Source organism: Patella vulgata, chromosome 7 (genome assembly GCF_932274485.2).
Source record: "Patella vulgata chromosome 7, xgPatVulg1.2, whole genome shotgun sequence".
In the NCBI taxonomy this organism is placed as follows: Eukaryota; Metazoa; Mollusca; class Gastropoda; family Patellidae; genus Patella; species Patella vulgata.
In genome coordinates, this window is record NC_065885.2 from 2,106,439 (window position 1) to 2,127,115 (window position 20,677).

General features: G+C 36.2%; 2 non-coding genes across 2 annotated transcripts; both read right to left on the reverse strand.

Annotated features, from left to right (window-relative positions):
* Positions 1-16,972: 16,972 nt before the first annotated feature.
* On the reverse strand, positions 16,973-17,109 carry LOC126828923 (U4 spliceosomal RNA). Its single transcript, XR_007683306.1, has one exon. It is a non-coding gene; the product is annotated as a U4 spliceosomal RNA (small nuclear RNA).
* Positions 17,110-19,525: 2,416 nt separating this feature from the next.
* Positions 19,526-19,659, reverse strand: LOC126828930 (U4 spliceosomal RNA). The gene has a single exon (XR_007683311.1). It is a non-coding gene; the product is annotated as a U4 spliceosomal RNA (small nuclear RNA).
* Between the last annotated feature and the right edge of the window lie 1,018 nt (positions 19,660-20,677).

The window sequence follows — 20,677 nt, forward strand, 5'->3', positions numbered from 1 at the left end:
GCCCATCTTTTCCTGGTAAAATCACAACATCAATGTTGATTTAAATTGACAAATGATTAGTGTTTTTAATGTCGAAGACTTTGCATGATATTGTGTTAGAGACTTAGCTACTTTAAATATCAAGGGTCATAAATATGGAAGTCATTATCGGAAATTATTGAAAATCAATAGGATTCTTAGTCTCATGACCATAATTGTTTAGCCTCCAGAGCGTGGACACCGGACGGGAGCGACGACAATATACGACATGTTGGCGTATAAAAAGTGCCGAAAACCGGAAATCAGCAAATAGGCTTAAAATACATTTATCCATATACTAATCCACATTTCGTAAAATTGTATTTCAAAAACCTGACATTGGAATGATCTGATTTGTATGCATCGTAAATAAACAGGTATGCACATATTCAGGTTATTGACCCACTCCCCAATCTGCTGAGTAAACAACAATATATTATGACGTGCAAAATAATGTATCTTTTGGACATTAACATATATTTAAAGTTTTTATCAAAATCTGATAAAAAAAAGTGAATTCCTAAAGTATGTAATATCAAGGTCGCAATTGTTTTTCCGATTTTTATAATTCTCATAAAAATCGGAAAAAAATTGTGACCTTTAGAAGGCCCACAACCTTGGTATTACATACTTTTACACTATTTGCGCACAAGGAGCGGCCATTTTGTCAGGCAGTGTCGGTCCAATTTTCACGAAATTCGAACTCAGCAATGATAAATTTTAAAAAATGTTCAAAATCGAACAAAAGTTGCGACCTCAAGGTGACCCACAAGCTTAAAACGTGGTTTTTCGTAAAATCTGGTGCCATAATCGAAGAAGTTACGATTCGATATGCGCGAATATGGAAAGGATCCGAGATCTTTGGTTTATAGCCATACATTTTAACTTTCATCTAAATCGGATAACAATTGTGACCTCTAGAGTGTTCACAAGCTAAAAACGTGATTGTTTTCGTACAATCTACAACGAAGTACAGAATGAAGTAATTTGAATAAAAGTTTTAATAGTCTCATTTTACATTATCTATTTCTGAGCTGTTATAGCAAGAATGGTCAATTCTTTACCTAAATCTTACATAATGTATTTTTAATTTCAAATTAGATTTATGAAGAATCGTGTCAAATTGTATGCCTGTCTTATTTAAAGCGATAATTTCATATTTTCTAAGTAAGTCAAAACATAATTATTTCTATGTCTTTTGCTCAATAGGTTGTCAACTCACTATTATACGATCATAGGTATTATTCTCCCTCTTAAAAATCCTTTGACCCCGGAAATAATAACACAATAACCTCCCTTGTTTTTCTATCCACCCCCCATGGAATAGCTATCTTCAAACGTTTGAATTTGAAGTTGAAAATGATATTTTTGCCAATTTCTCAACTGGCAATAGTGAATTATAGGATTAATAGGATTATTCTTTAACAAGGTAGGACTGTTTATAAATACCATCTATTTTAAGGCTTTATTTTAATAAATTTTAAAAATATAGCTTAAAAATATGAAATTGCAACTTTAAACTTACCTGTCAAACTTTGATCAACATGTAGAGAATTTATGTTGATGGAGTCCAACCCTTTATCCACCATATTTAAAATATAACACGTACCATCACCACCGTAGTGGAATAATTTACATCCAGGGTTAGAGGCACATTTCATGCCACATTTGGTCAGAGATACATCTTTAAATGAAACAGAGTAATCCACTCTAACGGTATTTTCTAATTCGATTTTTTTGTATAAATTATCTTTCGCGTCTGTTGTTGAAATGAATAAACAAAACAAGCTAATAAACGAAAGGCCGAAGCCTGACATTTTTAATTGAGTTTGATTATAAAAATTATCTTTTGCATGAGTCAATTAATACACTTAGTGACCATATGTAACAGTTATTATCAAATGATCTATCGAAACACTTAGTGACCATATGTAACAGTTATTATCAAATAATCTATCCAAACACTTAGTGACCATATGTAACAGTTATTATCAAATAATCTATCCAAACACTTAGTGACCATATATAACAGTTATTATCAAATGATCTATCCAAACACTTAGTGACCATATATAACAGTTATTATCAAATGATCTATCGAAACACTTAGTGACCATATGTAACAGTTATTATCAAATGATCTATCCAAACACTTAGTGACCATATGTAACAGTTATTATGAAATAATCTATCCAAACACTTAGTGCCATATGTAACAGTTATTATGAAATAATCTATCCAAACACTTAGTGCCATATATAACAGTTATTATCAAATGATCTATCCAAACACTTAGTGACCATATATAACAGTTATTATCAAATGATCTATCCAAACACTTAGTGACCATATATAACAGTTATTATCAAATGATCTATCCAAATACGAAATGTCAATTTAACAACGACACAGAAACAATATCCCGGAAAAGGTTAATGAAGCTGAGCAAACGACTTACGTATTGAAAACATAATCAATCAGAACATCTCCACTATAGATGAATGCGCTGGTGACAGATCAATAAAATTTTATAGGTTGTAACCATCTTTTTTCACATCTTTAAAAATTGATGCGGTCCTTTGTTATATTAAAATTAAATCTTCTGAGAATAGCTGGGAAGAGTTGCTATATAATAATATAACACGTCTTGAATACAAAGTAAAGGAACCCGCGGGAAATCGAATTATTACCAGTCTTATTGAGAAGGGCATTATATTCGAAACTGAGTTGTAATCCCCTTATGGTCGGTGCACAGAATGGGATGCATAGATGAACCATATATTACACATGGTAAAGCATAGAGTTGTATATAGAAACTAGAGTCCGCAATGATCACGACACGAATGGGTAGCAAAACATATAATAATGTAATCTGATTGTATATAAACTGATTTACATTAAGTTGTTTGTGTTGTGACTCTAATTTCTAATCAGTTACGTACAGCGAAATACGGCATGAGCCTCAACCGAATGGCAATTTCTAGAGTCTGGTTATTCCAGTCTATTGCGCATGTTCTCCAGATAAGATATGGCGTGACCGTTTGACATGAGATGTGGAATATGTCTCGCCTCATTCTTTCTGGTCACTTGTTACAAATGACGCCGAAACGCACTGTGGTACACGATCACAACATCAATGTTGATTTGAATTGACAAATAATTCGCGTTTTCGACGTGTAAGACTTTAGATGACATTGAGTTAGAGACTTAGGTACTTTAAGCTTATTGGGGGAGAGGTCAAGTCTCCACATAAGCACTGACCTAGGATGATGTAAATTTGTAAATTTGGCAAGTTGGGATTAGCGCCAACCCTGGTTACATCTCGTGACCTTTGACCAAACTTGATGCTGGCCTTACGACTATTTTAGAACGTGCACAAATATTAAATTTTCTCACCCACATATTTAGTGATCTCGACCGCAGTGTCTCTACGCCTAGGCCTACTTCGCTTTATAATTAAAATACTGAACTGTTAAACGTAGTGCAATGTGTACAATATGTATTCCCATAGACATTTATGGAACTAATTTATAAAGAGTCAATAGAAATGAATGTTCTTTTAACAGTAAATGTGAACAGAAATCAATAGCCCGCAGAATTGTGTACCGGTTTTTTTATTTGTTTGTTAATTATTTATTATTATTTTTTTTTTATTTAGAAAATTAGGGAATAAAAGGTGAAGTAAGATAAATAATAGCCTACGTAAAAGTTTTATTTCTTTTTACCGGTATTAATATAATTGTTAAAGATAAATTATGGGAGATAAGATAAAGAGATGGCAGTTCTCGCTATAATAGTTAAAAACTAGATAGTGTAAAGGTAATTTGCTGAAAATTTCAGTCAAATTGATCCACTATGGGCCGAGAACGAAGCGGGTGAAGTTTTCGCATTGTCTCGGTCATCATTACTAAAATCATTAATATAAACAGCATAGTCTCGATTATCCACTGTTTTGATTTAATCATCAATGGCCGTTAAGCGGCTAGCCTTGACATCGAGAGTTTATTATGGTCTGGATAAGTTAATTAATGTCCAATTGATAATTTAGATAACATTTCATGCCTAAAGAAAGACTTGTAATAAGCAGATTTTGCTCTTGCATAATGCATGTTTAATTATTTTAAACATACATTATGCAAGAGCTAAATCTGCCTATTGCAGGTCTTTCTTTAGGCATGAAATGTTGTATAAACTATTAATTGGACATTTATTAACAAAACAAGACCATAATCGACTCTCGATGGCATCGGATCCTCGAGATTTTAACTAGATTGAAACGGTTCGCCATTTAAAAATTTAATTTAAAAATGGGAAATCGAGGCTAAGTCCCGATCATACCAGTGCCCTGGTTACCACTGTGCACAGATCTTGTCAAACCTACAAACAATGGTAACTTGGCTGAGAATGAAGTAATTTGAATGAAATTTTCAATATTTTCTTGTTTTATCATCTATTTTTGAATTATTATAGCAAGAATGACCAACTCTTTATTAAACTCGTAACTAATGTATCTTTAAGAATTTATGGAAATGTAAAGGGAATAGAAATGACAAACACCCGGCAAAAAATGTTGTAGTTCTATTTATTTATATCTGAATTTGTTTTAGAAAATTATGGAATGAAAAGTTTTGATAAATTAATAACCCGCAGAAAATATATTTTTATTTATCGATTTATTAATATAGAATGAAAAGACAATGCTGTATTTTTATTTATTCATTAGTCCCGATGCGCCATTTTATCGCTATAGGAATTACTTGCAATCTACAATGTTGTGTAAAATGAATATCTAATAGGTATGTTAATCAAAAATGGTTAAATTACGTTCAGTATTTATAAAGATATGTGTAATTGAAATGTCATCGATGTATGCTGCTTCGTTATGTTCTGTCAATATATTGGTTGGCCTCTTTGAAATCTGACTGAATCCAAACTGGGACATTATATTTTATTTTTGATTGCTTTATTCAATATCAAATAATCTGAGTACATATTAGCAACCCATGAGAAATTTTGATGTTATAAGATACGCCCACATTTAGCAAGAGATAGATAGAGAACAAATGAAATGGGGTTTAACGTCCTACTGTTCTGCTCCAAAGCTGGGCTAATGAAGACGGGCATACGCCATACAGTGTGCTATAAGGGAAATTTTGCCCGGGCAGCGGTGCTACGGCCTACTCTTATATCGAATTCAAACTGCCAAGGGATCTTTTACGTGCACACCAATATGTACACGGGACCTCAGTTTTTTGTCCCATTCAAACGACTAGACAGCTGTCCTTGGGTTGGGATATAACGAAATAGATAATTGGACAAAAAATGGTGACCTCTAGAGGGTGCACATCATTCGTATAACATACTTTTACACAATTTGCGTACAAGGACCGGCCATTTTGGAAATATGCTAAATTGGTATACATACCATCATTGTATATGACAGAAATCGAATCTACCCCCCCCCCCCCCAAAAAAAAAGACCCCCACCATATATTGACACCAAACACCACTACTTAATCAAAGTCAGTGGCCACTATCTTGGATATATCTTCATGAATTGATGGGAAAAAATCTAAATTAAAATCACGACCCCTGCCAAATCCTAAAGGGAGGTGATTGAGGACATTATTTCTTTATAGAAGTCATGCACAACTGGTTTCATTTTAATGCAGGAACGTCATCGTGCCCCGTATTGTATGATTTTGTGTGATATCTAATCCACCTAAACCACACGAGAATAATGACATTTATGATGTTGAATTTATATGGTATGTGCATCATTAAAGATGTATAAATTTATTATCTAGAGCGCGATTAAAGGAAGAAAGTCTTGTGATATATCTGTATAGGAAACATCAACCTTGACGTAAAATGAAATGATATGAGGTTTAACGTCCTATTGTTCTGCGCCCACTGGGCTAATGAAGACTGGTAACCGTGACATAAGTACTCAATGATTATCAAATAATCAAGAAATAAACCATGTATCATATATCACAAAACAGTAAATGGATTGACGATTGGTATTACTAATTAAGCGTCGTCTGTTCGAATGCTGTGATGCTGAACAGCAGAGCTTAAATACAGCATTCCCAGATGCCCAACTCCTGCTCTGTGTCTTCCACCTGCTTCAAGCAATGTGACGTTATGGGACAGTAAACATCGAATCTGCAAAGAACATAGACCACATCTCCTCGGCCTGGTAAAAGCTATGGTTTATGCCGATACTATTGACCTCTTGGAACAATCATATGCTGAACTTTGTGCTCATCCAAATGCGACACACTATGACCAGTTCCTTGTACACGCTGAAAAGTTTATGATCGTATTGGGCGATTTGTGTGCACAAGGACATTCCGATTCGTGGTAATAACACAAATAACTATGTTGAGGCGCGATGCGAATTCTGAAGGACCAGATATTCAAGCGTGTCAGGGCTTATAGACCAGTGCAACTGTTAAGACTTTCTCCTTGTCCGCTTGACTAGATATTATAAGAGGAGACTGGCAGACTTGGCAAACGGTAGACTGAATGTGACTATTATTCAGTCACATTACGAATGGGTTCTAGTCTCATTCATCCAATTCAAAAGGCGAAAACCATAGGTTATGTCATGGATGACTCTATGTCTGCAACTCCCCAAATAAACAATATTATTAGGAAAATATACTTTAAAATGAAACCAATAGCAAGTATTCGATGTTATTTGAACAAATCAGTCTGTGTGAGGACTGTGACTTCATTAGTTATTTCCTAACTTGACTATGCAAATGCTCTTCTAGCCGGAGCACCTAAATTCTCTCTGGATAGGTTGCAAGTTGCACAAAACAATGCTGCTAGACTAGTGACTAAAACACCGAGACGTGAACACATCAGTGACAAACTAAAGGAATTACATTGGCTACCAGTTAGATCGCGAATTGAATATAAAATCCTAACGACCGTATATAAAAGTCTCTTCTCTATATCCGCTCCCAGCTATATGAAACAGATGTTTACACTGTATAGTGATGTACAGATACGCCGCAACCTCAGATCCTCGAATGAAAACACATTACTATCTGTACCGAAAAATAATAAGCTACGTGGAAAATATTCTTTCCCTGTTAATGGTGCAATTCTCTGGAATGATCTTCCAAAAATAATGCGGGAACTACCTACATTTACAGAATTTAAATCTGTTTTAAAAACTTATCTATTTAATAAGGTGTGATCATAAATATACTCAAGATATACTTCCGATATAAATGAAATGAAATGAAATGGGGTTTAACGTCCTACTGTTGTGCTCCTAACCTGGGCTAATGAAGACGGGCATACGCCATACAGTGTGCTATGAGGGAAATTTTGCCCGGGCAGCGGCACTATCGCCTACTCTTATATCGAATTCCAACTGCCAAGGGATCTTTTACGTGCATCCCTATGTATACACGGGACCTCGGTTTTTCGTCTCATCCGAATGACTAGACAGCTGTCCTTGTCAGGCCCTCCGTCCTGCATCACTGACAAGGGGAAACCACGCCGGAAAATCTGGATGAACTTTACTTTCGAAATAACATACAAGGTGACTAAACAGCGCTTAGAAATGACCATTGGACATAATGTAGCTCTATATAAGACATTTATTATTATTATTATTACTATTTCTAAGAGGTATCTTCCCCGGAAAGGGCATATTATGTCAGACTCTGTACTGGAAGCATCACTGCTCTTCCACGTAAAGCCTGCGACAGTCTCAGTCAAAGTATGGTATGTGTACGTGTGCTGTTGGGGGTATGCCGAGTAATGTTTTCAATTTGAGACTCTCGTCACCGGGTCTACTCCGGGCCAGTAGAACGCCACAATGATGGTGGGCGCGCCACTAGTTCGCTTTCAAGTGTGCGCGAAAAGTTCTGTTTGAATCCAGTTGAACATGATTTGGGGTATTGAAAAAATAAACAAAATATTTTATGTGATGAAAGGAATTTCTTTCTTTTATGTTGGCGTCTGATGGTCACGGTTTACGTGTACATCTGATTATTATGTAATCAGTAAAACTAAAACCTATTACATGTACTTGGTTTGTCATATGTTGTGTTAAATCGCAGTTTCTGTGTTTTAACAAAGTGATCTCCATTTACCCCGGATATACGCCAAAGAGATCATGTATCTGTGACAGTCAATGTCTACAATCAGGCAATGTGTACAATGCCTGAAATATACCAGTGAAATGTGTACATTGCTGGGTTAGGGTTACAAAGGCATTGTACACATTGCCTGATTGTAGACATTGACTGTAACATATACAAAGAAAAGAATTTCACCCTCTCTCTCTCCCATAAGGACCTCTGTTCGCCGTGTTGCTTGCCCCAATGCCCGGAGGGCCCTGTCGCGGGCCCTGTGTGCAAGGTTTCATTGACACCATAGTAGTCACTCTCAAAACCACAATGTTGCTCAACTTATCATTGCATGTTTATATCTGACCTCGAGTACAATTTGGTAGATGATTTGGGGTTTTAATAGTTAACATCCTGCACTAACTGGGCTAGTATAGCAATATTTTATATTGTGCTGGATGCACATGAATTCATCGTCGCCGCTATAATAACAGTACTATTCAGATAGCAGTAATTGTGCCAAGTAAAAACGTTAACGTTAGTCTAATTTAATCAGATTTACAGAAGACGATCTTAGGAAGATAAACCTATATTTCAAGTTACCTCAAAATCGGATAAAAATTGTTACATGTAGACTGTCCCGAAACAAATTGTGGACGGAAGTCCGGACAATATACGTTACTTTAAGGATGATATCCTTTTAGTTTGTTTAATACATATCAATTGTTTACCCTTTTAAGGGGTTTTCATCCGATTTATGAATTGTCTATTTGATGAACACTTGAATCAGTAAAGAACCCGGTCGAGCTTTTAAAATATTTCCGCCACGCCATTCAGGTTTGATTACAGTACAGAGTTGACTACAGCACTTAAATAGTCTCTAAATAACTGAAAAACAACATGCCATTGTCGCCAACTGGTTTCATGGAAGTGGGTGACCTTAAAGATACAGTATTAATCTTCCCGAAACATTAAACATACATTATGCAAGAGCTAAATCTGTCTATCGAAGATCTTTCTTTAGGCCTGAAATGTTATCTAAATTATTAATTAGACATTAATTAACTTATCCAGACAATAATAAACACTCGATGACATCGCTAGTCTGCGATTTTTATTGGATTAGAACCCGGTCTGTTGTTTCTGATTAACACAAAAAATGGATAATCGAGACTGATTGTCGTCAACTGGTTTCATGGAAGTGGGAGACCTTAGATACAGTATTAATCTTCCCGAAACATTAAACATACATTATGAAAGAGCTAAATCTGTCTATTGCAAGTCTTTCTTTAGGCCTGAAATGTTATCTAAATTATTAATTAGATATTAATTAACTTATCCAGACCATAATAAACACTCGATGACATCGCTAGCCTGCGATATTTATTGGATTAGAACCCGGTCTGCTGTTTCTGATTAAAACAAAAAATGGATAATCGAGACTTTGTTTTTCATCGTACCGACTTTAATAATGATTATCGTGGCTAGGCCCAAAATTCAATCGCTAAAAGTCGGTTCTGTGTGGATCAATTTGATTGAAATTTTCAGCAAATCCCCTTTACATTATCGAGTTTTTAACTATTATAGTGATAACTTCCAACTCGTTATCGAATCTCCCATAATGTATCTTTAATGGATTGAAACTACAATTAGACCACCCTAATTACCGCAATTGCACGCTCTGGCTTTGTTAGACAAAGCGTATGTGACAGCATCTTCAACAGCGGACTTGGTCTCGCTTTACCTCCGTACATCTTATCGAACCCTGCATATTTCGGCACTAATTTCGATTGGCTACTGACCCAGCTGGGGCCCATCAGACTCCTCGATAATCGCGCATACCACATCTAGCACTTTCCCGCTAAAATGTTTACCTATGATAATCGAGATGCAAAGTTCAAGAGTCGTTCAATGTCGAGGTTTCCGTGGAGGTCTCCATGTTTGATTTGAGTGTGTTGTGTCATCACATAAAAAATAATTTTTTACTCACCGGCATTGATATTAACGCGAGCTGAACCTTCGAATTCGGCGATATATTTGTGTATTTGTCTCAAATTTTGCAAATAATTAATTTGAAAATGCTATATTGCACTGTACCATCACATCGGAGGAAACCCATTTTCAGGTAATTCACCTTTAACTTCCCTACTTCTAAATGTTCTATTTTTTGCTGTATATTGATTTTACTTTTTTCATCAATCGATTTTTCCGATATAATATAAATTGTATTTTGTGAGCATAGCGGACCTCACGATAAGACGTACGTGTATTATTCTGACGGCAGTTTGGATCATGGCGGCTGGGGATTATTCTAGAAATTCGGCCTGCATGTTTTTCTGATGTTATAATATGAATTGTATTTTGTGAAAATGGCGGGCCTGATGATAACACGTACGTGTATTATGCTAGCCTTAGTTTGGGTCCTAGCGGCTGGGGATTATTCTAGAAATTCGGTCAGTAATGCACAATTAGATTTTAGCAAGGACAGGACTTGGTTTTGTTTTGATAATATCTTAGAGTCGTTAAATATTATATTTACAACATTGAACTGGCAAGATGTCAATATTTTCTACGAAACTATAGATGAGGAAAAAGTTCAAAGAATAATCCGTTATATTGAACGACAACGTGTGGGTTTCCAAACAACAGTTTATGACATCACAAGGGTGAGCTCATCAGCCATTGAGAAACTTCTAGATCAAATTTATAAATTACGATTCAAGGAAGTTCGCATTATTCTCTTCCTTAGCAACGGAACTTTTGAACTTCTTAAAATAGCCAATACTTTTGACAGCAATTCAAACAAATCAACGAATTATCGGACCTCTTCAAAGTGGATTATTTTGTCATCTCTAATTGTAAAGAAGAAATTGATGGATTTTGAATTACAGAACGTTATGGTTTTGTCGTGTTGTCGCCATCTTGTTTACCATTGTACAATATCTGGCGGGGAGATAACTTTGATAGACTGTTTAAACTATCGTAATACTCATGAAAAGAAATGTTCAGTGAATTACTTGTTTCCAAATATTAAATACAAATATTGCAGTCGCCATTTGCTGATAGGAAGTATGGTATCACACGTTCTGTACAGACATGTTGACAAAAACAATAAGACAACTTATTCCGGTGTTATTGCAGAATTGGCCGACATGTTGGCTGAACAATTAAATTTTACTTATACCTTTATTCAACCGTATGATGGAAAGTATGGAGGCACAACCGATGACGAAGCACAGGTGGGATTGGTCGGATTGTTACATCGTAAAGAGGTCGATATGGTCATTGCTGATTTTACTTTTACTGAGAGCAGGTCGAAGTTCATAGACTTTGTTCTCCCGCCATTTTTGGTCGATACATGGTCAGCTGTGTGTAAAAGAGGAATTCATATGGAGAGTAACTGGTTAAAGATATTTCGGCCATTGGATGTTTATGTTTACATAGCAACCATAGCAACAGTTTCTGTTGTAGCCATTTTGTTGTTCATTGTACAAACGTATTCTAATGAAGAAAACAGGAAACTTGATGTCGTTCTGGGGCACGTTCTTATTAAAATATTCTCAAATATTATATTTTTAATTGGTTTTTTGACTGTGCGTGGAGACGGTGTTTCCACTAAGAAGGCTTCGGTTCGAGTATTAGTGACTTTTTTATGGTTGTTTTGTGTCGTGTTAACGGGTGTTTATATGGGTAACTTGACCGCGTCATTGACTGATATTAAATATAACAAACCATTTAATAGTTTGGAAGAACTTGTTGAACTACCGGATTGGAAATGGGGTGTGCGGGGATATGAATTAACGAAGAAACTTTTGACAGAGTCTAAAAACACATTAATGAACAAATTATGGAACGGTATGTTGGAGTTCAATAAAACGGACGAAAGTATTTTTAATATGGATGCTGATGTCCATATTAACAGGATATTGGCCGAAGGTGAAAAGTATGTTTATCTAGGTGTTGATGCCAAATATCTGATGTTAAAAAGAAACGACTGCAGTTTAGAAATTATCGGCAGTCTCTACTCGAATTTCCCAATGTGCGTAGCAGTCACGAAAAATTCCTATTTGACCTCCGATCTGGAATCATTAATGGTAAGATTATCCGACAATGGATATTTAAAGAATTTGGATGACAGATTATTCGAGTATAACAGTATTGCACATTGTAAAACAACGGACACAAAACGGACTTGGCGATTGGAGGATTTAATGGGTGCTTTTTTGATAGCTTTAATTGGATTGGTCACAGCAGTGTTTGTTTTATTGATAGAAAAGGGACACAATTATCATCAACAGCGGACACTGGGAATTAAATAATTCGTTTGGATAAGAATGAGATAGAACTATTGAAACTGCCACCAGTTGACATATGGACAGAGAGAGTAAGATCTACGGTTAAACGCCCACTCAATATAACTCGTTAAACGCCTACTCCACACAACTAGGTGATTTTGAGACTAACATGGTTGAATTTTATATCAATAATTCCCTTGTGCGGAGGGGTCTTTAGCAGTGGGGGTAAACAGGAGATGGGGCATGTGACCCTACCCATTCACACGTAGAAGTGTGAGATCGAAACAACACCACTTGACTCAACAATCTAGAGTACATAAACTAGCCCCCTCCCAGCCTTTTGACATATGGATAGACGACAATAAGTAGGTGGTATGGCTAACCGTTGTATTGTTTTGCGAGATTCCAAGGTGATTTTAATTAAGTTATATATGTAATCCGTCGGAGACGAGTAAGTAGTGTAGTAATATGGATGGCATCGATTTGTGCTAAAGAACACATATGTAGAATAATATTCTACAGCTTTAATATTATTGTAGAGATATTAATAAAATATACTTTATTGTTGATCTTCGGTATCGTTTTGTGAACGAACTGCACAGTCGCATATCACACTTTTTAGTTTCGTGCTGTCAGTACTGTCACCCGTCTTTGGAATGCCAATGAAATCGCTAATCGTTACTTAGGCTAGCTTGGTCGAAAACTGGAAGGTTTCTTAACGTCATATCGGCAAACAGTTTGCCCCTGCGATGAATGCGAGCGCATTATTGAGAGAGAGAGAGAGAGAGAGAGAGAGAGAGATGGGGTTTAACGTCCACTCGACACAAACTAGGTCATTTCGGGACTAACATGGTTTAATTTTATTTCAATAATTCGCTTGCGCGTAGGGGTCTTTAGCAGTGGGTGGAAACCGGAGGACCCGGAGAAAACCCACGAGGTTGGACAGGCGACCCTACTCCTTGTAGCGTACAACCGGGGATTCGAAACCACGCCAGTTGACTCAATAACATGCCTTATGATACAGCGCGCGCACGTGCTAACCATTCGGCCATCCAAACCGCCGCCCATTATTGTACCATATATCTTATTCCCGAAAAGACATACTTGGTGTTAAGTGAGCATTACCCCCAATCCCCTCTCCCTATCGCTCTCTCTCTCTCCCTCTCTCTCTACAGGCAATAAACCTGGTCTCGGGTCCCCCCCCCCCTCGGTGTTGGCCGAGACAGTTCCTCGCGATTTTCCGGCGTGGTGCCGGACGGGGTGGGGGGAGCTGACAAGGAATAGTTTCTTGTGGTTCGATAGGGACACGTTAAAGAATCATTGACAGTTGGAATTCGAAATAAGAGTAGCCCCTACTGCCACTTTCTGAGCTAAATCTCCCCTGTATGGGTTATGTCCATCTTCATTAGCACAGTGGAACGACTTAAACCCCATCTCATTTCTTTCTAGATTTAGACGAGCGATATACATCACGTTTCAATCAAAAACTAATACTAACGCCACATGTCACGCCAACTAAAAAATTATCACGTTACCCGTACACCTGTCATCCAACGACCAATCATATTACTCTATTTCTATAAGCTAAGATACGATTGGTTGACATCAATATGAAATAATAAAGCTTGAAAAGTGTTCTAATAACCGTTACTGTAATCTGGAACTATTCAAGGTTTCAATGTGTTTGATAAACAATAATCCTATCTGTTTAGACACGTTGCGGTATAAAAGATTTATTGATATTAGGGAGTGGGGAAAGTTGCTGATATATAGGCGTGTGATATGCACTATTGAACCGTGAAACGATGGACGCCAAGTGTCATAATTTAATGGCAGTAATAGTCAGGGTGTAAATACATTTAGATAACGATCTTCTCCCTGGCGCCATCTACATCAGCTGATGTTTATCAGGTACTCTTAGTTTAAAAAACTAATCAGCAGTATTTATTCGCTTGGCTGTTACTATTACTCAGAGAGATGACATCGGGGCAAGTTAATTAGCTCTCAATGTTATTTTTTTTCTTCAGTAAATTAAATCGAAAACAATTTTTTTAAAATAAATAATAAAAAAAGTCCTCGAAGAGTATCTGGATACAAAATGTTTTCCTGTTTAGTGTAAATGGGAAAGTTAGTATTACTACGACCGATGTAAACACAATGCATGTGTTATCGAAGCCCTTTGATGTGACGGCACACGAACATAAAGGTCAGTCATCTTGCACAAAGTCAACAGAAGGCTTTCGCATTACCTCTTTGAAACCTTTAAATTGTCAGTCGGTAAATAGTAGCTATACCCATACCATATATGTAAGGATTTATGTTGTCGCCCGCCCCGTCCTGTAGTTGAACGGTTCACAATGCGAGAGAGAGAAACGGGGTTTAACGTCCGCTCGACACAAACCACGTCATTTCGGGACTAATACGTGGTTCAATTTTCTTTCAACAATTCACATGCGCGTAGGGGTCTTTAGCACTGGTAGTAAAACCGGGGAATCGAAACTACTTCAGTTGGCCTTATGATACAACGCGCACGCGCTAACCATTCGGCCATCCAACCCCCCAGTTTTTAAGGCATTAATGTGGTGATAGATATCGATCATGATTCAAATATAATAATAATATACTTAACCTTGTTTTAATACTAGATTCGAACAACATTTAAAAAAGACTTATTGTCAGTTAAATATTTTAAAAATCAAGTAGTGACACTTTCATACACGTATATTCCAACATTATATTCTAAAATTGTATTAAGTTTATTTTTCCAAAAAAATGAAAAAAAAAACAGTTTAAGCGGCACTTAGTTAGTGAACGAAAATGACACATGACACACTTATATGGAATAAAAGATGCTAAAAAGTTCAATATGAAATAATATATAAACTTTGAAACTCGTTGTACTGTATAATCAATCCAAAACAACCATCGATATCCACCTGTCGTATGACCTAAGGTTGCTTAGTCTGACTTCCTTGTAAACACCGTTATAATAATTATCTACTTGATGTCATATCTACTACACACGCCAAGTGTCACGCCAACTTTCTCCATTAATCTCGTCTTCTAGATTGTGCCAGACAATTAGGATGATCCTAACCTCTGTCTAGCGCCTAATCTACTCGCGTGCCGATACACTATCAACGTCACTGATTGGCTGATTGTAACGGCACGCTTCAATGGCGTCGAGTAGTCACGTGATATTATTGTTTACAGTTATGTGAAGGAATGGTATAAAATAACTGATTTCTAAATAATTCATCAGTTAAACTTTGAAACATTTTACCTAAACACATCTACGTGATTAAACTTTAATCATGGAATCTCGTTCTTATACTTCTTTTAGAAAAGGGCGAAAATTGTTGGCTGAAAAGAAGCGACGGAACCGAATCAACGAATGTTTGGACCAGATTAAAAACTTGTTATGTAAAGACTCAGTTTCTTATCAAACGGTAAGTTGTTTTAATCTTTACTTGAGATATAACTGTACTATATCAATATTTTAAATTTATAAGATTGGATTTATTTGTGAAAGTGAAGTTTCTTATGAACCCGTAAGTTGTTATAAACCTTACTTCAAATATAAATGTATTCTATTAATAAATTATTTTAATGTACTGAATCAGCATTTTAAATTTAATGACGCTTATTCATTTGTTACCTAAATCTTATGAATGTGTTTATGGTTTCAATATTGTAGGATCTTGATGCCAATAAAATGGAAAAGGTCGAAATTCTGGAGTCTGCTGTTAAATTCCTCAAGAAAAATAAATACTCGTTTACAAGTTTTCCAAGAGAAGAACAAATCAAATATCAGAAAGGATTTACTCGATGTTTCCAGGAAATGACGTCATTTCTAAATGGTGTAACGGAAGTGTCGGACAATGTAAAATGTGCTCTGATACAACACGTGTCTAGAAATATCCAATCAACACATTATAATCATACTCTATGTTATCTTCAATATCCTGGAATATCAACAAATATAACTGGACAATATTCACCGAGAAGTGAAAACCAGAATTACATTAAATATAACCCATCATTAGCAGTACCATTAGATGGACACACTTATAGACAGAATATTAAAACTGAAACAACAGTAGACTCTAATAATAACAATAACAGTTTTATTAGTAATAATAATATTATGAACAATAACAGTAGTGTTTGGAGACCTTGGTAAATACAACAGTAGACTCTAATAATAACAATAACAGTTTTATTTGTAATAATAATATTATAAACAATGATAGTAGTGTTTGGAGACCTTGGTAAATACAACAGTAGACTCTAATAATAACAATAACAGTTTTATTAGTAATAATATTATAAACAATAACAGTAGTGTTTGGAGACCTTGGTGAAATCGGACATTTGGTTAGTGCGGGTTTATATTTAAAAAAGTATTATTATGAACAATAAGTTTATTAATTTAAGATATGTTTATATTTGTTAAGTTTTTGTTTTCATATATTCTGTTAATAAACGTGATATTTTGTTAAATAAATCTATTTCTGGTCGTCTGTCCAGAAATGTCTCCTAGATTCGTTTTTTTGTAATTAGCTCCCGTAGAAACCGACAAAAATTGCGCATGCCGACCAATAGGCCGTCAGCGCGGGGTATTGGGTATAGTTTTCAACTAGCAATAACCACGCCTCGGAAATTCCTCACTGGCCATGGTACCGCCACTGCGCAAAGCTAACAAGACTGGAAAGAAATCAGACTCACTTAAAACAAATTTACTTATAAATATGATTCAAGTTAACAATTTATACAGGGGTATTTACATCAAATTTTCTTTAATGATACACAATTCAACACGACACGATGCCACAAACAAATCTAATAATTTAAAATTGTGGCATTTTATATTCTAAAAAATATATATTGTAATATTTAACAATTGATTCAAATGAATAATCTTCGCGGTGTCTGCAGTAGTTATCTCCCTTGAAAACATATTTGGACACAGCTCACCAAATATTTCTAATGTAGGGCGAAAGTTATATTTAGTCATTCTTTCCCTTTCCCCCTTTTGCATGGCGATTTTGGTTGACTTTTTGGTGTAGAATCGAAGAAAAGGGTTTGAAAATACATTTTCTACCAGGTTTTGGTGAATATTCATGATTTTGAGGCGGAAGGATACAAGAGTTGAGAGGATGGTTAGGTTGAAATTTAGGGACCAAAATTCCATGTTTTCTTATCTCTGCTTCCAGCTTGTGTATCTTAAGTTTTCCATGGTGAACCTCATACATGCTTTTGGGCAAGAGGTTGCCATATGTTGCTCCATCTGTGGTAGAAAGCGTTCTACCCAACGAAAATTAGGGAAAAAGTTAGAATACTGCGAGAATAGATGTGTTCTCAAGCGGTGGAGTGAAAATGTATTATCATAAACCACACACATTTATTTATTTTAGAAATTTGATATTTTTCATTCCGTTCAATTCGTGTAAATTTTGCCATGATTATCAGATTATTCTACATTTTTGCATAATTAAACGTTTACAGAGTTTAAAAGTTTTTGTCCCATTTTAGATGTCAGGATTCTAAACCCCATGTCAAGTGGGGACTACATATTCTCAAACGTGTGAGGTTTGTCGCAAGGTCCAACAACACTTGTAAAGATAGCCTTTCCAAGTCCAAGATAGAGGAGAGAGAGAGGTGGGTGGGGGGCAACGTCCACTCGACACAAACTAAGAGTTATTCATTGACTAACATGGTGCAATTTTATTTTAAAAATTGGCGATGAGAGAGAGAGAAAGAGAAATTAAATGAAATTGGGGTTTAACGTCCTACTGTTCTGCTCCGAACTAGGCTAATGAAGACGGACATACGCCATACAGTGTGCTGTAAGGGAAATTTTGCCCGAACAGCGGCAATACGGCCTACTCTTATATCGAATCCCAACTGTCAAGGGATCTTTTACGTGCACGCCAATGTGTACACGTGACCTCGGTATTGGTCCAATCCGAACAACTAGACAGTTGTCCTTGTCAGCCCCCCCCCCCCGTCCTGCATCACTGCCAAGGGGGAAGCCGCCGGAAAATCTGGATGAACTTTCTCGGCCAATGCAGGGATCGAAAACCCGACCTCCAGACTGGCTTAACATTCACTCGTTGCGAACTAAATCATTTCAATAATTCGTTTGCACGTAGGGGTCTTTAGCAGTGGATAGAAACTGGGGTATCCGGAGAAAACCCAAAAGGTTGGTTAAGCGACCCTACTTCCTTCTCATGTTTAAGCGGGGAATCAAAACCACACCACTTGAATCAATGCCAGACCTTGTGATTTCACGCGCACGTGTTAAACCACTAGACCACCCAATCCCCATGTAAGACGGATTTTGTAAGTTGCTGTATATTGTATATACCGGTACGGGAAATTTGTTTTATAATAGGGATCTATAATGAATTAAATTGTTGTAGCCTAAGGTGGGTTTTTTTTGGAGGGGGTAGGGGTTATCAGACATTTTTGGCAGATAAAATATCCCAGTTGACGGAAAAAAAATATGAATATTTTTTTTATATAAAAATTATTATCCATTTTGACGGAAAATAATGAAATACAGCGTGAGCCCCGATTGCACGTATTCAAATGCGACCTGGAAAATTGAGACTACAACAACTTCCGAGGCGAAAGTCAAAATGATAGGTCTTTAATAGCGCGGTGTGTTAATTTCCTAATTTCTACTTTTCGAGTTGCATTTTGGCCTGGTATGCGTGTTGATGCCTTCTTACTGACATCAATAAATACAAAAATATGACTAAGTCGAAGTCGACAAGATGGAATACATGCCAAAATGCAAGTCGAAAATAAGAAATTAGGAAAAAACGAGGGGCGCTATTATCGCTGTGTGTTATTTCTTAATTTCCTATTTTCGAGTTGACTGGCTTGTATAGCGTGTTGTCGCCTCACATTTTGTCGTAACTTCTACTTTTCGACTTTCGTGTTTTGAAGAGGCGAAAAGTAGAAATTATGAATGGTAGTTATATGTTTCGATAGCCACTCAGTGATTATATTGTTGTAATAAACATCGAAATACCGAGTTGAATAAATTAGTTTTCAATCGACAATTGAAAAGGCGTCCCCTTTTACATTCTTTTTGGTTTGTGTTAGCTCCCGTAGAAGCCGGCAAAAATTGCGCATGCCGACTAAAAGGTCGTCAGCGCGGGGTATTGGGTATAGTTTTCAACTAGCAATAACCACGCTTTTGGAGGAGCTCGATAATGGATTTGATACTACTCGGGGAGTCAGACAGTATAACGGCTTTTTAGTGTGTCAGCATAACTAGCTATTCTAGTGCCGTTTTAATGGCCATTAGCTCTGTAGCCTTTTCCTTTAGTTCAGCTTTGATATGGGTATGTATATGCCATATCCCGTGATCTCTTGATCTATCGGTGTAAATTTTATAGTGGCTAGTCCATCTAGCCTATTAATTCCATTGCTAGTGTTCGTGATTGCATCACTTAATTGCCAAGGCGGTCCGGCAAGGTTTTTCTTTCAATAATCGTACCTTTCAGGATGTGCTTATTTAGCGTATCTTTAGATAATTGCCCGAATGCCATGGGCCTGTTGTTCTTTGGAATTTTCTTTTAGCATTTGCAACATGCCCCACTACTTGGGTAAGCCCCTTCAACTGTGTGTGAAATAGCTTTATTTAACGTCATGTGATATCGCTGACAACTGATTACAACGTATACAAGTTCAGTAATAATAAACATAAAAGAATGGTAATGGTTTCTGAAGCATTTAAGATAAAAGAACGAATATTAATAATTATAACCAGTGAAGTATACTACAGATTTTGATAATACAATCATAAAAAAAAACACTAAACAAAGATCGTCAATTATCACAAGTTAGCCGATGGTGGCGGGTATGACTATCTCCCCTCAATCAATAAATATTTCTTGGCCATTATTAAACCATGTAAAGAAGGGTGCCCATCAAGTAAAATAAAAGATTCAGTCAATTACGTGGCCAGTTCATGTTGTATAGTACAATCAATTATCTACCTTCGCCCACTTCAAAAAGAACTATAATTTTATAGAACCAGATATTATTGAGGTAAATCTATGCATCCATTCTTTAGAGTTTTAGTGTTTTATTTATCGATAAAGTTAAGAACTACATTTTTATAGAACCAAATAATTATTGAGGTAAACCCACCCTTCATTACTTTAATAGAGTTTTAGTGTTTTATTTATTGATTAAGTTATTTACTATATTATACATGCATAATCAAAGCTGGTTGAATTCACTCCAATA